Consider the following 17,937-nt stretch of genomic DNA (forward strand, 5'->3'; position numbering starts at 1 on the left):
CAGTTTCTAGGCTGCTGTTCAAGTCCTGCTCTGAAGGTGGAATTCAGATTTTTTTATGGATTTTTTCCTTTACTACTACATGTGGTGTTTCTAATATTTGTCTTAAAAATTTATTTTTTACAACAATTTTGTAAGTCAAAGTAGAATAATTGCTGTCAGCTATGAGCTTATAAGCCTGAAAGCCAATGGGCACCACTGTGAATCACTAAAACTGTGACCACATCTCCGTGTACTCTGCATTACAAAACACTCAGAAATCAGGTGGCATTAATGCAATTTCTTGATGAAAATATTCAACAGCTGGGCATCAAGGTTTGGCCACAAATCAAATGAAGAAATAGTGATAATTTTTTGCCTGTTTATTTCAGAGACCTTCCTCAATTTACACAGCAGTATGTAATTAAAGTATCCAGTTCTTGAGACCTGCCTTAACTGTAGTCATCTTTTTATTTCTTCTTTTCAGTTTTACAATTTTTTTTGCTTGTAATCATCATTCTCAACAGGAATGGCCATAATCCTTAATAGGAAAGAATGCTGTTGATATGACTTTAATTGCTATACAGCTCTAATTTGTTCCAAGACAATTTCATTCCCACTGGAAAATGAGTTAGCAGTTAATAATAATAAAAAAAAATAAAAATCTGTAATGATATAATTAAAGATTTCAATATCACAAGCATAGAGAAGACTGAAGTTTCAGGGGTAGAAAAAGTAACAGCGGCAAACTTTTGTCTGACAATCAAATTGTCTTACTAACAGTAGGCATGAAAATAACCAAAGCTGCAGAGTGGAATGTGTCCATTAATTTAATGTATATTTTTATCAAGTAGTTTTGATACTTTTTTTTTCACAGGTTAAATCTAATAAAAGCTCAGTCAAGAGCCAAGCTACCATCATTTTTTCACTTCTTGCTCCCTGCATGATGGATTTGGTGTGTACAGGTCAAGGTGAAATGTCTGTCCATTGAAGCTTATGCACCAACCTAGGTATTGACCAGAGCGCTGTGACTGCCATCCAAAAGCATTAATGCATTTGGAAATTTCTGGCTATTGATTGAAACTGGATATGAAATGAACAGGGAATCACTTGGTGGTTGTGGGGTTCCTAAAGGGTGACTGACTCTGGGACTGTGCTGCTAGAGAACAGTTATATTGACCCAGCACTGTAGTGTTGGGTGTGGACACAAATGCCCCCCATTGCTGATTTATAAAGAAATTTTCCCACTGTGCATGGTACAGTATACTGCCATGGATGTAGGGCAGCAGCAGGAGATCAGTGTCCACCCCATGCACACTTGCTGCTCTTGAAAAAGGGTAGAATAGCAAAGTTCCTGCAAGGATTTCTTCTATTTGCAATTCATGAAAGGCCATTTGTTCCAATTTGAGTAAAGAGTGTTTAACAGCAACATTAGCACTTGCATGCACCTCAAGGCAAAATATTTTCTTAGAGCTTGGGTGTTCACTTTTAGTATTACTAAAAATATTTATCACTTCTTTCCCAATGTCCTTCTGCATTAGCTGTGTTTTGGAAGAAAGGGTAACCCAGGCAACCCAACACTCCAGCCCTTAGGCAGCCTGCAGGCAGTCAGCCTTTACAGAATGATAATAATGATAAAAGACCCCTCACAGTGCTAGCAGCAAATTCAACAGCACTTTTGACAGGTGAAAGTCTGTACCTCTGAGGTAAAGCAGAGGGGAAAATAGGCAGCATGACTAAGTGCTATTTCTGTCAAGTTTATAAAAGTGCCTTGGAGATTTAATAAAGCAAGATTTTTAGAAGGTTTTGGAAACTAACTGAGCCATATAAGAACAGTGTCCTGAGATGAAGGGCTAGGGCAAGAACTGCAGGAAAAGAAAATTCATCATGCTCTGCAGCAGCTGCACAGGCATGAGGAGAGCAGTCCTTCCCTCTGGCTTGACTTAGTGGTGGGGAGAGGCTGAGTTGGTTGTGCAGAACCTCTTTGCAGTCTTGAGCTTGCTCTCTCATACCATGGCAAGCTCACAGCCTGGTCCATGCCAGGAGCAGACTGTGAGCAGGATAAGTTGTTCTCAGCTGGCTCAGGCAGACAATCCCTCCTCAGCAGGAGGACCCCACTACTTTATACATAAAGGCTTTCCTGGACAAATTCATACCCACAGACTGAAAGGTTTCAACACAGGATGGTGAATGGCATCTATTTCATCTATTTCAATTTCTCTTACTAGTTTAACAAATGTTTTGAATGAATTAATGGAGAGGAATGATTTCCCAGGAGGGAGAAAACTCTTTGCCTTGGGCGATGACTGATCTGGTGCCAGGGAGAGAGGAGTAGTGGGAGTGTAAGAGGCCAGGGGAGTAGGAGCCTATATCAATGGACATAAAGTGCAGAAAGGAGTGAGAAGCAGCCCCTCAGCCCACAGAGGGCATGGTAGATTTGTCTGGACCACAGAGGCCTAGGCAAGGTTTTCTAGAACTTTGGAAAAATACATTTAGAAGCAAATGCCTGCTCTGGTTTGGTGAATTGTCTCTTCTTAAAATGGTAATTATTCTGATAAATAGCCCACCAACCCCTTGTTTACTGTTTTTTATTTCAAAAGCCTTTATATTTATTTTTATTAGATTGATTCAGTCTGGGAAAGACTCATTAACTTTGAACTTTGGCCAGCTGGGCATCAGGACTTACCAGGCAACAGCACAATATACAGGGCCTGGAATTGCAGAAATGTACAGCTGTTTGAAAAGTGAGGGTTATATCTTCCTTTGGGCTGGATATACTTCTTCCAGCCTTATTGTAGCATCCATTCTACACAGCAGACTTGAGAATTGCAGTTGGGACCCTGTGATTTTGGAGTAACTCCAAAAATGCTTTACTTTTGAGAGACATGAGACTTTGCACAACTTTGGATGTGTTGACCTTGAGTTACTGAGTGATTTTTGTTAAGAGCTTCATAACTTGTGCTCACAGCTAGTAATGCCTGTGTTGGGGAGTGGCTGTTCACTTCTTTCCTTAGGTTTGCTGATGCCAATAATGATATATATGGTAGTTTAGTAGAGGAATAATATAAATTATTCCTGGCTGTTGGGATTTTAAAATTTATTTCAATTGTTATCCAGTTGTGTTCAGGATTTTCAGTTATTTCTTTTGTTAAGCTGGAGGGGAGAAGTGCTTTTTTGGGACAGAAAGATGGATCAATGTGTGCATTAGATACCTAAATAAGGGTAATGAGTTCTATCTATCCCATATCTCAAACAGAAAAAAATTAAAAAGCTTGATAGATATCAATTTGTTCAGTGAATGGGGTAGGTGACCTCGTTGGAGAGATGCTGCTATATTTGATCTATTTTAACCCATCTGTAGAGGCAGAGGCCATATCAAGATGGACCTATATAGATGATTTGTTTGGGTTTCCATGTTTGATTCTGTTTATCCCTTTTACAGTCAAACCTTACATCTAAGGTATAATCTGCATTTTGCTCCTCTTCCTGCTTCTAGAGGGTTAAATTAAGTTTACATAACCTTGTTTTCAGACTACTGCTAAGAATGTTTGTAGTACAGAGATGTTAGCATGAGTGAAGATGTTCTCATATGCATGTGCAGAGGGAAAAGACAAGGAGGTCTTCAGATGCAAAACAAAATTTTAAGTTCTTAATGTTCTTTTTGGCTATATGTGTATTTGGGTTAAGGTAAATTTTTTTAGAAGGGTGCTGTAACACTCATGCCTGCACAGGACACCAGAACCATTTCTTGTGGAACCTTGTAAAGCACAGAGCTCTTCAGGCCCTTTAGTGGATGTATCAGTTGTAATATCTGATTACAGATACAGTTGTATCAGATGTAATCACAGTCTTTTATAATAATTGAAATATGCCATGGCTCAAATGAAATTAAGCAGTTGCACAGGCAGTTGTGGGTTTTTTATGGTATGTTTTCCATTGCAAGAGACCTTTTTTAACTTCTTCAGCTAAATGTATAGCAGGTATAAATGGAGCTGTAATTTAGAGTCTGTCTTGAATTAGAATATTGTTCTTCCTGGGGTTTTACTAGATAAACTAAGTAGATGTCAGTTGTATGAATGTAACATTGTTCAGCAATGATAGATTTTTGTTTGCCTTAATGGCTGGTTTGTTATTTTTTGAGAAGCTGAAGCTTTGAAGTAACTTCAGATTCCTGACTGATAAAAATCAAATTAAGTACTAAAATAGAACTGTATAAGTACTGTATAAGCTGACAGAGAATGTATGAGTGTCATGAATTTCAACCCAACCCCTCCCTGCTTTAAATTGGTCTACATGATGAACAAATGTAAGTTATTAAAAACCTGTGTGTGTGAATTTGTACGTGTAAAAAAAAAGGAATGAAGTAACAACAACCTCAGTTGCAAATCACAGCAGATCACACACAAAATCTGCATAGAAACAGGGTTTCTTTCACTTAGGAAATATCATCATTATTCATTCTTCCTGTCTACAAAGCTGCTTGGAATATGTGATTTCTTAAACAATTATTTTAATATGCTGTGTGTAGACCTGCAACTAAGCAAGAAATAAAGAAAATACTGATTTGGCTAGTAAAGCTAGGCTGGGCTCTTTTACCTCCACCAGCTTGTTGGTGAATTTCTGACAATCTTTTCTGGTTGTATTTTGCAGTTTGTTCTAGCCAGGTCCTTTAGGATTACTCTTTCCAAAGGGTGAACCTAAAAGAGCTATATCAGATACTCCCAGAAGTGAAGATCTACTTGTTCTGCCCAGAGGAATAGATAGCCAGGTTCATGCAATAGACACATATAAATGAAGATAAAAGCAGTCAGGGGCTCTATAAAATGCTAACCATAATACACTGTAACAGGACTGTGAAATGTATTAGTCAGTCAGTGATTTTGCAGAGTTTAAAATTATATGAAGCAAGGATTTTCAAATGTCACTTGTCTAAAGAGTGCATTACTGTAGCAGAAGAAATGATTTAATACTTCTCTTTAATAAAAATAATCCTTAATAAAAATACCTTGGATGATTTTTTTTTCTTGTCTCTTTGTTAAACGATTCTTCTACATAAGCACCAGAATGAGGGAAACTGTAATCAGTCTTCTCAAGAATGTCAGCATTATCCTATGCTTACCTTATGCATGCTACTGAGTAGTTAAATTGTGTGTACATTTTTACAAATGCTGCTTTTAGGAAATGAAATGATTGTTGTAATTTACTAAAGGAAGAAAAAAGAACCCTGAATATTAAATAACTTGATCCCAGATTTTTGGCCACTGAGCTCATCTCAGAACTAAAAATCTGAGATCTTGTTTTCAAGGGAGGGACCAGAATTCAAAGGAAGTGTTCCAGGGTCCGATTGTGACAAATCTCAGGTTTTTTCCTAGTGAACATTATTTAGCAGGTGTATTATATCCTCACAGACTGCTACTTTATATCACATAACAATGCACTTACAGTATTATTTCAAGCTGCAAATCTGTGAGCATCCCGCTCCTTGCCACTGGGGGAGTGAGGGTGGGATTTGTTTTCACTTTTCATTAGCTCCTCACTTCACCTGTATGTCACCTAAGAATTATCATAGGCCGAAAAGGAGGTAAATAAAACTTCTTTCCAGAACTGATTATATTTTTTTAGGTGCCAGGCTGAAACCACCTTACTTATATTTTGGGAGCTTTCTGCTCTTTTGCCAGACACTGAGAACAGCAGAACTTACCAGGCAATTACTGAATTCCTATCTGGCCTCCATGTCTCAAAAAACAGATATTATTTATTAGATTTCTCTCTTTGAAATTAATACTGTTTACAATAATGATATACAGACATGCCATAAACTACTGTACCATAAATTATGAATAATTTGAAATGAATTATTCATCATTAGCAACTTATTTAAATCTAATACTAAAAAAATCCAATGTATCATTGTAGAAAAATCAAGAAATGTTACCTTTCTATAGAATTTATTGTGCACTTGTAGATATGTTGAGATAACAGTGCTGTGATTTCAGTCACACCATTAATGAAGAAATTATTTTAATTGCTCCTGCATGAAGAAATCATGGTACAGATCAAATCATGCACGCAGTGCTGTTGTGTGTGTGCTGGCCTTGCAGACTTTCAAATGCATCAATGCCAAGAGAAGACTGAAAAGGCAAATGGTTTTGGGGGGATGGATACTTGGTTATTTGAGGTAGAAATAGATATAGAAATGATGGTATAAATAGGTTCCAAATTAGCTCCTTTTAGGTAGAAAAAGTAGAGGTGAGAGAGAATTGTATTTTCATTCATTCTGAAGCTGCTGTTCTTATATTTTCAGCAAACACCTTGACAAAAGCTGGGTAAACTCATTCTTGAGTTTTGCCCAAGAAAATTCTCTGAAAATATACATGTTGTGTACAAGTTCTTTAAAATGGGCTGAATTATACAATAGTTTAAACGTACAAGTGATTGAAACTTTATTTTAATGAGGTTGCGTAAAATACTTAGTCATGTTATCCTTTCATGGTAAAAGTGAAAGTAATTGCAACAGCTGGATTTTGTGTCTGGTAATTCAGTATCCTACTTCATCAGACTTGACAGAATCAGAGAATGTGTTGGAAGATACCTTAGGGGTCATTTTGTTCCAAGCCCCCTATCATGAGCAGGGATACTTTCCACTATCCCGGGTTGCTCAGAGCTCCATCCAGCCTGGCCTTAAACACTTCCAGGGATGAGGTGTCCACAACCTCTGGGCACTCTGTTCACAGCAGTGTTGGATCATTGATACAGTGAGATAACCACCTGCTGCAGGAATAACAGATCTTTCTCTATCCATCTTTTACTCCTTATTCTTTTTAGTCTTCTATTCTCTTCTTTAGTCTTTGTACCACTTTGTACCACTCTTAATAACACTTTATAACACCTAAAATATTGGGGTCTGTCGTATATCTTACTGGAAATCTTAGGGCCAGTGGGAATATGACAATAGCAGCAATTCATCTTGTTGTCAATTTAGTTGTGTGTTTGTGACAGTAGCTAAAGCATTTAAATGGTAGAAGGTTCCTGACAAATCATTGCCTCACCAAAGTCTGTTCCCAGAAAAATAGATTAATATAAAACTGTTTCTAGAGAATAGTTATCAACACTTCAGTTTTAAATTGCATGAATTACAAGTGAGATTCAGCTTGGCTCTTTTTAAGATCTGGTATTATTGAGTAGCTTTGCTAACAGCTTGAGTAGTTGATTGGGATATATGGTTATTAAGAGAACAAATGGAATAGCTGAAGAGTGGTTGTATGTACTATAAAAGAGGATTGGGATTTAAAATGATCTTGATAAAAATGATTAAAAGATCTGTAAAAGAATAGAATAAGATTCATCTAATAAGGATGAAGAGTGCACTGTATTTGTACTCCCATTATACTTTCTCTCAGTCTGACTGCTTCATTTCAGAAGTCCCCTTGCAGATCCCTGGTCACTTTTTAACCTGGTTCATGGATTCCTTTCTCATTAAGAGTATAGTTTTAGGGAAAGCATAGTTGGGGTGTTTGGATTCTTCTTTAGTATTTTCATTCATTTCTTTATCTTAATTGCTGTTGCTACCCAGGAGATTTTGTCAAGTGTGGGCTGTGGGAGCACCTCCAGAGGCAGTGCCACGTGTGGAAAAAATGTCACATCACTGTATGGAGAAGCAGTATCAGGTCTCATGAGAAATAATTTTACTTCTGTTCAGTACTTCTGAGCTGAAACAACCTTGTGCCAGGTTTAGATTCTGCACCTGTGCAAACCAGAGAACACACAGAATCCCAGAATAGGCAGGTTGGAAGGGACCAGAGAGGATGATCCTGTCCAGCCTCCCTGCTCAAGCAGGATCATCCCAGAGCACAGGATTGCATCCAGATGGTTCTGGAATGTCACCAGTGAGGGAGACTCCACACCCTCCCTGGATGATTGGTTCCAGGGTTTGGTCACTGCACAGTGAAGAAGTTCTTCCTCATGTTCAGAAGGAACTTTCTGTGCATCAGTTCCTGTCCACTGCCTCTTGTCCTATTGCTGGGCACCACTGAGCAGAGCCTGGTCCATGCTCTGACCCCTCCCTGCAGGCACTGACAGATGGGAATGAGGTCTACTAAGAAATCCTAGTTTAAAAAACTGACCATAGAAGTGCTGTTAAATAAAAGGGTTAAAAGAACTTAGAAACTAATAACATAGCTAGAAAGACAGAGGCAGTATATTTTGGTTAAGAGGGGTAGTAGAAACTATGCAAAGCATTATTATTAGATAGACCCAGTAGAGCTAATGTAATATACTATTTGCTTGACTTAGTTGTGTTTGTAGAAGGAGACAAGAAAGATGAGCCATTGTCAAGATGAAAAAAACATAACTGCACCTGGGCCCAGAAACCATGCAGAACCAGGATGGGGAGGGTTGGATCATGGCCAGGGGACCAGGGAACCTGCCAACAAGACAAAGGTAAAAAGTTTAATGTGGGGAAGACATCTCCAACTTCATCCTAGGAGACCACTGACCCATTTCAAAACCCACTGACCCATGTAGAAGAAGGAAAGATGCAGGTGTGGAAGCACTTTAAACTCATTTTAATACAAAGCTAGGGGTAGGCAGGGTTAGGTAGTGTATATGTATAGGTGTAGTAAATGATTATATAAATATGTAGGACTTTTGTAGATAAAAGAGGACAAGAGCCTCGTGGATTTTGCACATGCCTTCGGGGAATTTTCTTGGATGTGGTTGGTGTCGTAATAAACATACTATCTCTAACTTTAATTAGTTGAAGGTTTATTCAGGTATCATTGTAGCGAAGTCTGCTCTGATGTAGAGGGGTGACTGGTATGGGGTTTGTAACACCTGAAATATTCCTTCTTGCCCCTCAGTGGTTACAAAAGTGGAAGGGAAATATCTGGGGGGGGGTTTATACTAAGTAAGAAATAAGGAGTGTAGTAGATTTACACTGAACCCCAAAATATCTGTATTAAACATGAGGAGCAGTTGGGTTTTTTTACTACCAGTTTGAGGATGTTGAAGTGCTGCCAGTGTAGGAGAATTTTAGGAAAAAGTTATGGTTGCCTCTATCAGGAATAGGTTAGGCAGAGTTGCTCACTTATTAAAGCAGAGAGATCAACCAGACTATTCAGCAAGATTTCAGTGTTCTTGTTACCCCTTCATTTTTGGGCTGATGTTCTGGTTTAAATCAGAGATATAAAGAATATGTTGGTTGTCATTAAAGCATATAAAATCTTTATTCATTCTGCATTATGGTCAATGAGTTTTTCCACTGGAAATATATGTAGTGTGTGCTTATATAAATTTTTGATTCTGTATTTCCATGCTACAAGAAGTAGCATAAAGGACTGGAAATATAATTCTCTCTTCTGTATTCACTAATAAAGGAGAAAGTAACGTTTATCTAATATGTTAAAAAGCTTGAGTTAGCTTTATAAAAAATTTAAAACCAGGGTTGTTTTGGTTTAGATTAATAAAATCCTTAAATGAAGCAGTGCAAAAATGAGCTGCTCCAGAAAGAGGGAATTTTAATTTCAGAATGTTAAAATCTATAGTTTGGCAGTGGTAAAAAAATGCATTTTAAGAATGCTAAATGGAAAGAGAAAATCCCTGACTGCTTTTTTGGCTTTGAAACAAAGACTGAACTATTCAAACCTGCTGATTTTGAAGAGCAGCTAGTCCAACTATGATCCAGTTTTTCTGTTGCCAATGGAAGTGTGTTGAACTGACAGTATCATAATTTTTGGTGGGGAATTGGCTGCTTTGGCTACGTTCTGCCAGAGACAACACTGCTTGAACACCTCCTAGAGTGACTCCTAATCAAAATGAATGGTTTGTGCATCCTTTATGGGGATACTTTGACAGGATTATGCTGAAAGTATCCTAGTTCTATTTGCAAATAAACCTGCAGCTGATTCTTAACATACTCCTCAGCCAGCAGGTTTCCTTCTGAACTCTTGTGGTGTATGGCAAAATCATATTTCCATGCACCAAAATTTATCCTGCTACTTTTACCTGGGAAAGTAATATCCATATCATCAGGTCCAATCCCATAATTTTTTCAGGGTAGATTAATTTAATTAGTGCTATATTCTTTTATGTCTTTGGCATGCATTGCCTGTAATATCTTCTGTTTTTGTCATTCAGCCAGTTGCTTTTATTGCGTTGGTTGGTTTGTAATTTTCTGTTTTGTGTTATTGTTTGCTGTGGATGTTATTTCATTTTCCCAAACTCTTGAGTGGCTGCAGTGATGTGACTGCATACATCTGGGTTTGGATTATTGAAAACTGGTGCAGAGCTGGGGATGCCAGTAAAGCCAGAGATGTGCTAAGGAAAACCATAATTCTTGTTAAAGAGAGAATTTCCGTGGAGTTTTATGATTATTTATTTTACATTATAAATGCCAAGTCACTATAAGCCAAATTGCCAAAAAGGCATTGAAACTATTGACTAAAGAATATCAGCCTTGTAGCACCGAAACAGCTCCTGATGGACACAGGTTCACATGACCTGTGAACCTGTAGAATGCTCAGATATGGCCTGGTTTGTGATTGTATAGCTGCTCAGCTCCTTGGTGTTATCAAGAGACCTTATTACGTGTCTTTTAAATATGGAAATATAATATATAATTTACTTTCCTTTGTCTGTTTGCTCAGTGACTCCTTCAGAGAAATATATTTGGAAAGCATGACTTCCCTTTATAGAAGATACTTAGGCTCTTTCTTAATTATCATATCAATCTACATTTTTTTATTTAGGGCATTCCTCATTCTTGGATCTTCCCTAAACCTATTAAAAATTGCTACGTGTTTGCCATCAAAGCAATTTAAGTGATGAGTTCCTGATAGAGTTAGCAGCTTGGGTATTTTATCCCTAAGTTTTTAAAGACCTTAGGCAAATAATGATTAGTCACTGTACAACCTGCCAGTTTATTCTACAAGAATTTGTACTTATATTTTAATTTCAAAGAGTTCCTCAAATACATTCTTTAAAAAAAGTAAAATTTAGCACACAGGCAGTCTTCTTGATAAATCCAAATATGAGAAAAATCCTTCAGCTTTCTTACTGTGTTCTATTTTATCTGCTCATTCTTCTATTTTTCTTTTAAATATCATCTGTTTGCCCTCTGTAGCAATGTTGTTTTCCTGAGAAAAATGGTTGCTTACTAATTTTCATGTCTTCTTCAAATCACTTCTCAATCCCTATGGGCTAGCCTGGTGTTTATATTTTAGCTGTCAACATTTATAATCCTCTTTATTGCTTGATTTAGACCTAACTTCACCTTCTGCAAAATAACCTTCTTTCTTCCAAATGCTTTCTTACCTGGTGTTTTAGAGAGAGTGTCTCTTATCATCCTCATAAACCTTTTTTGGACAGGTGGAAATTCATTTCACTTGGGCCTCCAGTACAGTGTCTATAAACACACTCTGCTTTGTGTCTGAATATGTTCATCTTTTAGATGGCTTTTTATCTTTTGAAGACAGCTGGGCTTTTGTACCTTTTTATTATTATTAAACACCATTTAATACAGTTTATTTACTGTCTGTCTTCTCCTGTAATCTGTGTATGATTTTGGTATCAATACGAATACACATGTAGTAACAGGCACAGAAATTAATCACAGAATTATAGTGGAATTTGCTTCATATACTGTAGTTTCCTCTAATTTCTCAGAACAAAAGTTCATATCAGATCAGTGCTGAGAAATATCAGCCGGTCCAACACTGCTCCAGCCGTGAAATTCCTTTTTCTGGATTCCTTGGAATTCTTGCCACTATTTAAAAGAGTGAACTTCCATGGGTCAAGAAGAAAAGAAACAACATCCTAAAATCAAGCTGTATTTTTATCTTCCTTGGATCATTGGTGTTTTCCTTCACATTTATCTTTTTCAGTATGCAAAAGAAGGTTTTGTTTCTCATACCACTTTCCTCACAAATTTCCTATGCTTTGTTCTTTAAGACAGGAATCTCCTCTCAGCTGTGGCTGAGAGTTTTGTTGAGCTTTTAGTTTATTTTGTTTTATTTTGGTATTTAATGCAATTCTGATTCCTTTTGAAAACAGTTATTTTTCCGTCTGAGTTCAAATCACTTTAAATGCTTGTTTGATGGGCTAATGATTTCCATGTGTTCCATTGTTACTGCCATCACTCTTAGAAGTTTTACGAGTGTTTGGAAAGATCTTGCACAACAGGGAATGATCAAAACTCAAAGTCATGCCGTAAGAAATAGCACAACATAGTAGAAATGTGCCAAATTGCCCAGAAGCAATTTGGATGGCTGGCAAACAGGGTCACCTGCTGGTTTGTGAACAGCATAGGCAATTTGCCACTCAACTCTCCCCTCTTTGCTTCAATAAATTGTAGGGTACTTAGTACCCTCCGATCTGTTATCTATCTGTCGTGCTTCTCTGCACTGTCAGTGTCTGACAGTGGCTCTGCCTCATGTTGTCTGTGCCTGCCTTTCACTCTCAGCTTGATGGAAAACCTTTAAAAGAGAGGTGTGTGGCATTTGGGGGCTGGGATCTGAGAGTTTGTACATCACAGGGCATTTCTGCAGTCTAATCTAAAAAATATAGTTGGAAAGGAATAAAAAAATGAAGCTAGAGTATCTAGGATACAGTCCAGCAACAATATAGTAAAATAAGCCTACAATAAGTTCACATGATGCAACTAGGAAGAGTATTCAAGTAATAATTGAACAATCAACAGTCTTGTGAGCAAGGTTATAAAATGGAAACCACATCTGTGCAATACAAAGATTATTTGACAGTGCTGGTCATTCTCCTCACACTAGAACCTTTAAGCAGAAGAGCAACAGTTTGGGATTTTGATTAAAGGAGAATAGAAGTTGTTAACGTGGTGGGTAAGTAGGAGGAAGAAAGGAAAGAGAAATCCTGAGCTTTTTAAAAATGTTCATGCTTTTCCCTTTACTTTACTTTTCTATTGGTATTGTCTGAATTTAGCACAGGCCCTGCACCAAAAAAAGACTGACACTGCTGCTTACACAGAGTCCTGAAAGGGAATGACATTCCTAGAGGAACAGATTATTTTGGCCAAGGATTTTGAAGTCAGTGCCTTTGTTTTCCTGTGAAGAGTGAAATAAGTCTGTCCTTAAAGTATGTAAATTTCCTTATGTACAGTCTGAACAGAATTTTCAATATTGTATTCTTACTAGTTATTATTTATGATTTGTTGTTTGCTTGGTGGCTGATATGGGGGTTTATGATTTTTGTGTCTGCAACATTTTGAAGGCATACATTATATAACAGAGGAATATTTTAGTATGAATACACTAAAACTAGTTTTCATATACTATTGATTCATAATGGATGTGAAATAAGTTAAAATGTATGTTTTAAACTGTCTGTTTTACAATACATTAACTTTGTTGGGAATAATTTTGATTAGATACCTATAGACCTTGAGTGAGAGGGAGACTTACTTTTTTTCCTAACAACCTGCTTAAATGCTGCTGTGTTAGGAACAGGAAACTGTGTGAGAAATAGCTGCTTGACTAGGAATCAGTCTTTTTAGAAAGAATCTTTCTTTTTACAAAGTTAATACATGAAGTGTCATTTTATTCAAATAGAAATAGTAAATGCACACATGTATTGGAAGTCCACCAAAGAATGACATTGGAAGAGGAAAATAACTTCTTGGTGTAGACTTAACTCCAAGAGAGGTAGAGGCTGTTACAAAATACGTGATACAAGATGGAAAATATGAGGGTCTCTGCAGTAAGGAGGGAAGTTTGAGGAATGAGAAGGGGGATCTGGGTGTAACCCTGCTTAAGAATGCTGACAGCAGGGTAAGGAAGGAGGTGTTTTTATTCTTCTCAGGCCTGCTGAGGTGCACTGGAGTGCTGGGGTCAGCTGCTGGGCTCCCAGTACAAGAGACATGGAGATACTGGAGTGAGCCCAGGGAAGGGCCACTAAGAACAGAAACATCTGTTTTACAAGGAGAGACTGAGAGAGCTGGGACAGTTCAGCCTGGATTAGAGAAGGCCAAGTACACTGATGCTGCTATTAAATCCATTTCACAAAAAAAAGAAAATAAAAAATAAACTGTTTCCTCTGCATTCCCTAGTTTTAGTGATCTATAAAACTTGGAGATGCTATTATCATATTGTTAGGTGGATTTTTTGTATTTTCTTTTAGATAACAGATGCAAATCATTAGTGGGAAAGACTGCTGCAGGATAATTAGAAAAATTTTTCTCTTTCAAATACTGCTCCTGCTTCCTTTCAGTTTTTCTGTGAGTTAAGAGACCATTGTCTCACTGCAGCCTCCCATCTCATTGCTGGGCTCTCCTAATGAAACCAGAATTTCTGCAGGAGCCCAGGATATGACTAACAAGAGATTCACCGTGCAATAAGATTCCCAGATTCTGAGTTCTGGGCATCTCTTCAAGGACTCTCTTGACAGCTGTAAAGTTCTTTAAATAAATATTGACATGCCAGTCTGAAAAGTAATGAAGTCTCTTTTCTTTCTGCAATATGGAGCAGTAAAAGAGATGTGTGGATTTTTTCGGTTACTTTAATAGCTGGAATTGAAGCTAAAACCATGGGCAGTTTGGTTATACAAGGATTTTAAAATGCATTACTTTGCTATTATTGGCAACTTGGAATCTAGGTTTGCAATTATGTGGAACTGTAAATTATTTAAAATCAATATGTCGATACTTTGAGTGATTTGTGTTTAATATGGGGCTAGACATTTATTTATGATTATAACTCCTTTTTATTGGTCTAGTAAATGTAGCTATTTAGAAGATATTTCCAGATGATCATAATTTTAATAGCACATAGATATTAATGAAAATTGTAGATGGCAGCAGTCCAGCATTCCTTCTATTTCTAAATCATACATGTGTATATGCTGCAAAAGACTTGAATAGATTCTAATGCAGAATCATTATAGCCCCCCCTTGGAATGCAAAATAGGTTTTGTTTTGTTTTTGAGAAGTTGAGTATAAGAAGAGCGTAGTAAATATATTGATGTGCTTATTTACAAATGTTGGAGTATCATTCTCGATAGAGAAGGGTACTCAAAAAGTTGGATTATTGTCTTCAAAACATTTGTCAAAATAATTTTCTCTTTACAGGGTTGTATTTTAAGCCAATTTATGTGTATCATCTGAAATACAGATGTCCAAATGTTTCAAACAGATTTTTAGTTTAACTGAAAACTTGGGTTTGCCCTGAAAAAAATAGATGAGAAATTCCAGACCATTCACTTTCTTACTGTCCCCTGCTATGTCTTTTTTTAGCAGGTTGCTACAATTATAGCACTGGACATAGAGCTGAACTGATGCTTTTAAGGGTTGTGCTCTTGCTTTGCAAGGACAGGAGATACTGGATGATAATGGATAATTTTCTACATTGTTTCTAGCAATAAAAGGATGCAGACGATAGTGGTAGGCTTTAGGTGTATTAATGCCACTCAGTGTATGTGACAAATGTTTTGTGTTACAGCAGTTGCACAATTCCTGCTTTTGCATCAATTCTTTGAATTCCAGCAGAGCAGAGTGCTCTCCTGCAAGTCTGGCAGAAGAGTTCTCTGCTTCTGACAGAATGCCTTCTCATTATTGCTTCAGATGATCACTCCTAGTGAGGCTCCTCAAATCTATTTTTATTCTTCCTCAAGGAAATAAAACTTCAAACAAATGAAACTTCTTATCATGTTGAATTTCTCTATGTGGTCTGATCTTTATTGTCCTTATCCAGAAAATTATTTGCTTAAAATTATGGACAAATACAGACCTGGGAATAATTCATAAATAGCCAATAGGAGAAGTTTTCATTGAGGTTATCCAATATGTTTCAGGAATATCTTATTCTTGCAGGCAGCTGTCATAAATCAAAATTCTTTCAGTTTTTTTTGTGCTGCGTTCAAGTCCTCATCTTTAAAGCTTGAATCATCTATATATTGTAAAAAATAAAAAGATGGTCAGGAATGTATTTGTGGGCACAGTAGAAATCTTTTTCCTTTTTTAAAAGTAGTAATTTAGGAATTATTGCAATATTCCTTCCAAGGGAATAAGTTTCTTTCTCTATTTTTCATTTTTGGATGTGCATATGTTCTTAAGTTGGCAAAGGTATGCTAGGAGGAAGTGGTGGATTTTCTATTTTAAAATGAAAGTTAATTTTGAAAAGTACTTTGGTACTTACTTTTTGGTACTTATTTCTTGGTATAGGGGTTTTCTGTGTATAATCAGCATCCCTATGGGGGTTTTTTGCTTAAAGAAGGAAAATTTCCCAAGTTCTGTATTTCATCAAGGGATGTGTTTTTCGTAATTCTGATATAATTCCGTAAGATTTTTATGTAAGGCCCAGAAAATCAACAAGAATTGCACAGGTGTGAGCACTAAATGCCTAAACTTCTAAATATTGCATTACTGTAATAGCCAAATATGCAAGCCTAAAGTTATTAATCTTTGAAACTTTAAAAGAGAACTTTCCTTAAAAACTGGTTGTGATCATTCACTTTCAATCCCCAATTTTAGCCTGGCCATTTGAGAGTGCAGCTCTACAGAAGCACATTAACTTTAGTAGCCAGTATTGACTTCAGGAGGGAACATCACTGTGTGCAGTGGAGGGGGCTAGGGCGAGGGAACTGGGTTGGAAGATCTGTGTCTCAAGAGACAGTCAGCACTTCTTTTGATCTTAGAGGCACATACCATATCTTTTCTATCCTACTGCATCAAAACTGCCTGATGGCAGCAGTGGGAAGTGTGTTGGCAGCAGTAATTTCCCCTAAAGAGTGTCAAGGATGAGGGGAAAGTTTGTTTAAAAAAAAAAAAAATAAAATAAATGGCGGGGGAGGGAACAGAAGCTGAACTTTAAAGAAGGACCATTAATTCCCACATTCTGGTCAAAACTCAGAACAGGATTAAATGTTCAGCTGTGATTTTGCTATTGCACTGTTGCAGCTACTTCTCATCATGGTAAAGGAGGTGTTGGACTCTAGCAGTGGGAGCTGACCCACTTGGAGACCACACCACAGTTCTAACCCAACAGCAGGTGCATGAACTTTGATTTCAAATAATAAAAAAATAAATAAGAAAGATAAAATGAGGTATATTTTGGGTTTAAATCATTCAGTTCTGGAAATGCTGTAGGAATAGATTGTGTGGACACCTCCTAACACAGCACTGAAAAGCAGATGGGCAGTTTCACTGCTGGCTTGGATCCATCTCCTGCTCTGAACAGTCACCCCAAATCTGCCTTGTAATTCTTTTGACACTTCAAAATGGGACCACATCAATATTCAGTTCATAACGCTCCTAAGTGTATGGCTTTTTCATTAAACTGATTTCCCTACTGAGGTACCTCCATACAGTCCATTTCACTTTAGATTTCCTCCAAGTAGCGCACAGAATATGGCATGGGATGGTTTTATGAGCAGCACATGGAGAGCAGTTAACGCTGGAATTGAATCCACATCAGGATAACAACAGGCCATAATACTATTTAACAACTGTTAAATGGTGTTAATGGCTAAGTGCAGACCACAAGCCCAACAGATTAGGAAGCAGTGAAATTCAGCAGGCATGTAAATGAACAAAAAACAAATGGATAATTTAGAAATGCATATGCCACTGAAAAACAACAAATTATTTTAGAATGCTCTAATTACCTAAGGTTTTTTTGGAAGTGAAAAAACTGTTGGGGTAAGGAAGGTCATTTTGCTAGATGCTTTTTAAACTGGAAAAAAATCAATTTGGTTAAAGTGTTTCTGAAAGTGGTGTTTACATGCATTATGTTCCTATTCTTTTTTATGTCCTAGTTTTCTGAGCTGATAACTGTTCTTTTGATGTCTCTTGCAGAACTTAACTGGATACAGGAACCTAGAGTACCATAGTAGACAGTCAAGTACCCAAATGCTAATTGAGTCCTGGAGTAGAACCAGTTTTAAATTTATACTATTTTGGAAATGAAATACTCTATGCAAAGTTTTTTTAAGTTGGCCTAGCTT

At 37.1% G+C, this 17,937-nt stretch overlaps 1 protein-coding gene and 1 long non-coding RNA gene across 3 annotated transcripts in view; both read left to right on the plus strand.

The window, feature by feature from the left end:
• The window catches only part of ROBO2 (roundabout guidance receptor 2), a 1,015,778-nt gene that overhangs the window by 90,234 nt on the left and 907,607 nt on the right, over window positions 1–17,937 (plus strand). The window lies entirely within an intron of this gene.
• Window positions 1,693–14,039, plus strand: LOC147654416 (uncharacterized). The gene is made up of 4 exons (XR_015285195.1): window positions 1,693–7,643; window positions 8,269–8,415; window positions 12,925–13,077; window positions 13,801–14,039. It is a non-coding gene; the product is annotated as an uncharacterized LOC147654416 (long non-coding RNA).

This window comes from Cyanistes caeruleus, chromosome 3 (assembly GCF_971803275.1).
Source record: "Cyanistes caeruleus chromosome 3, bCyaCae1.hap1.1, whole genome shotgun sequence".
NCBI lineage: Eukaryota > Metazoa > Chordata > Aves > Passeriformes > Paridae > Cyanistes > Cyanistes caeruleus.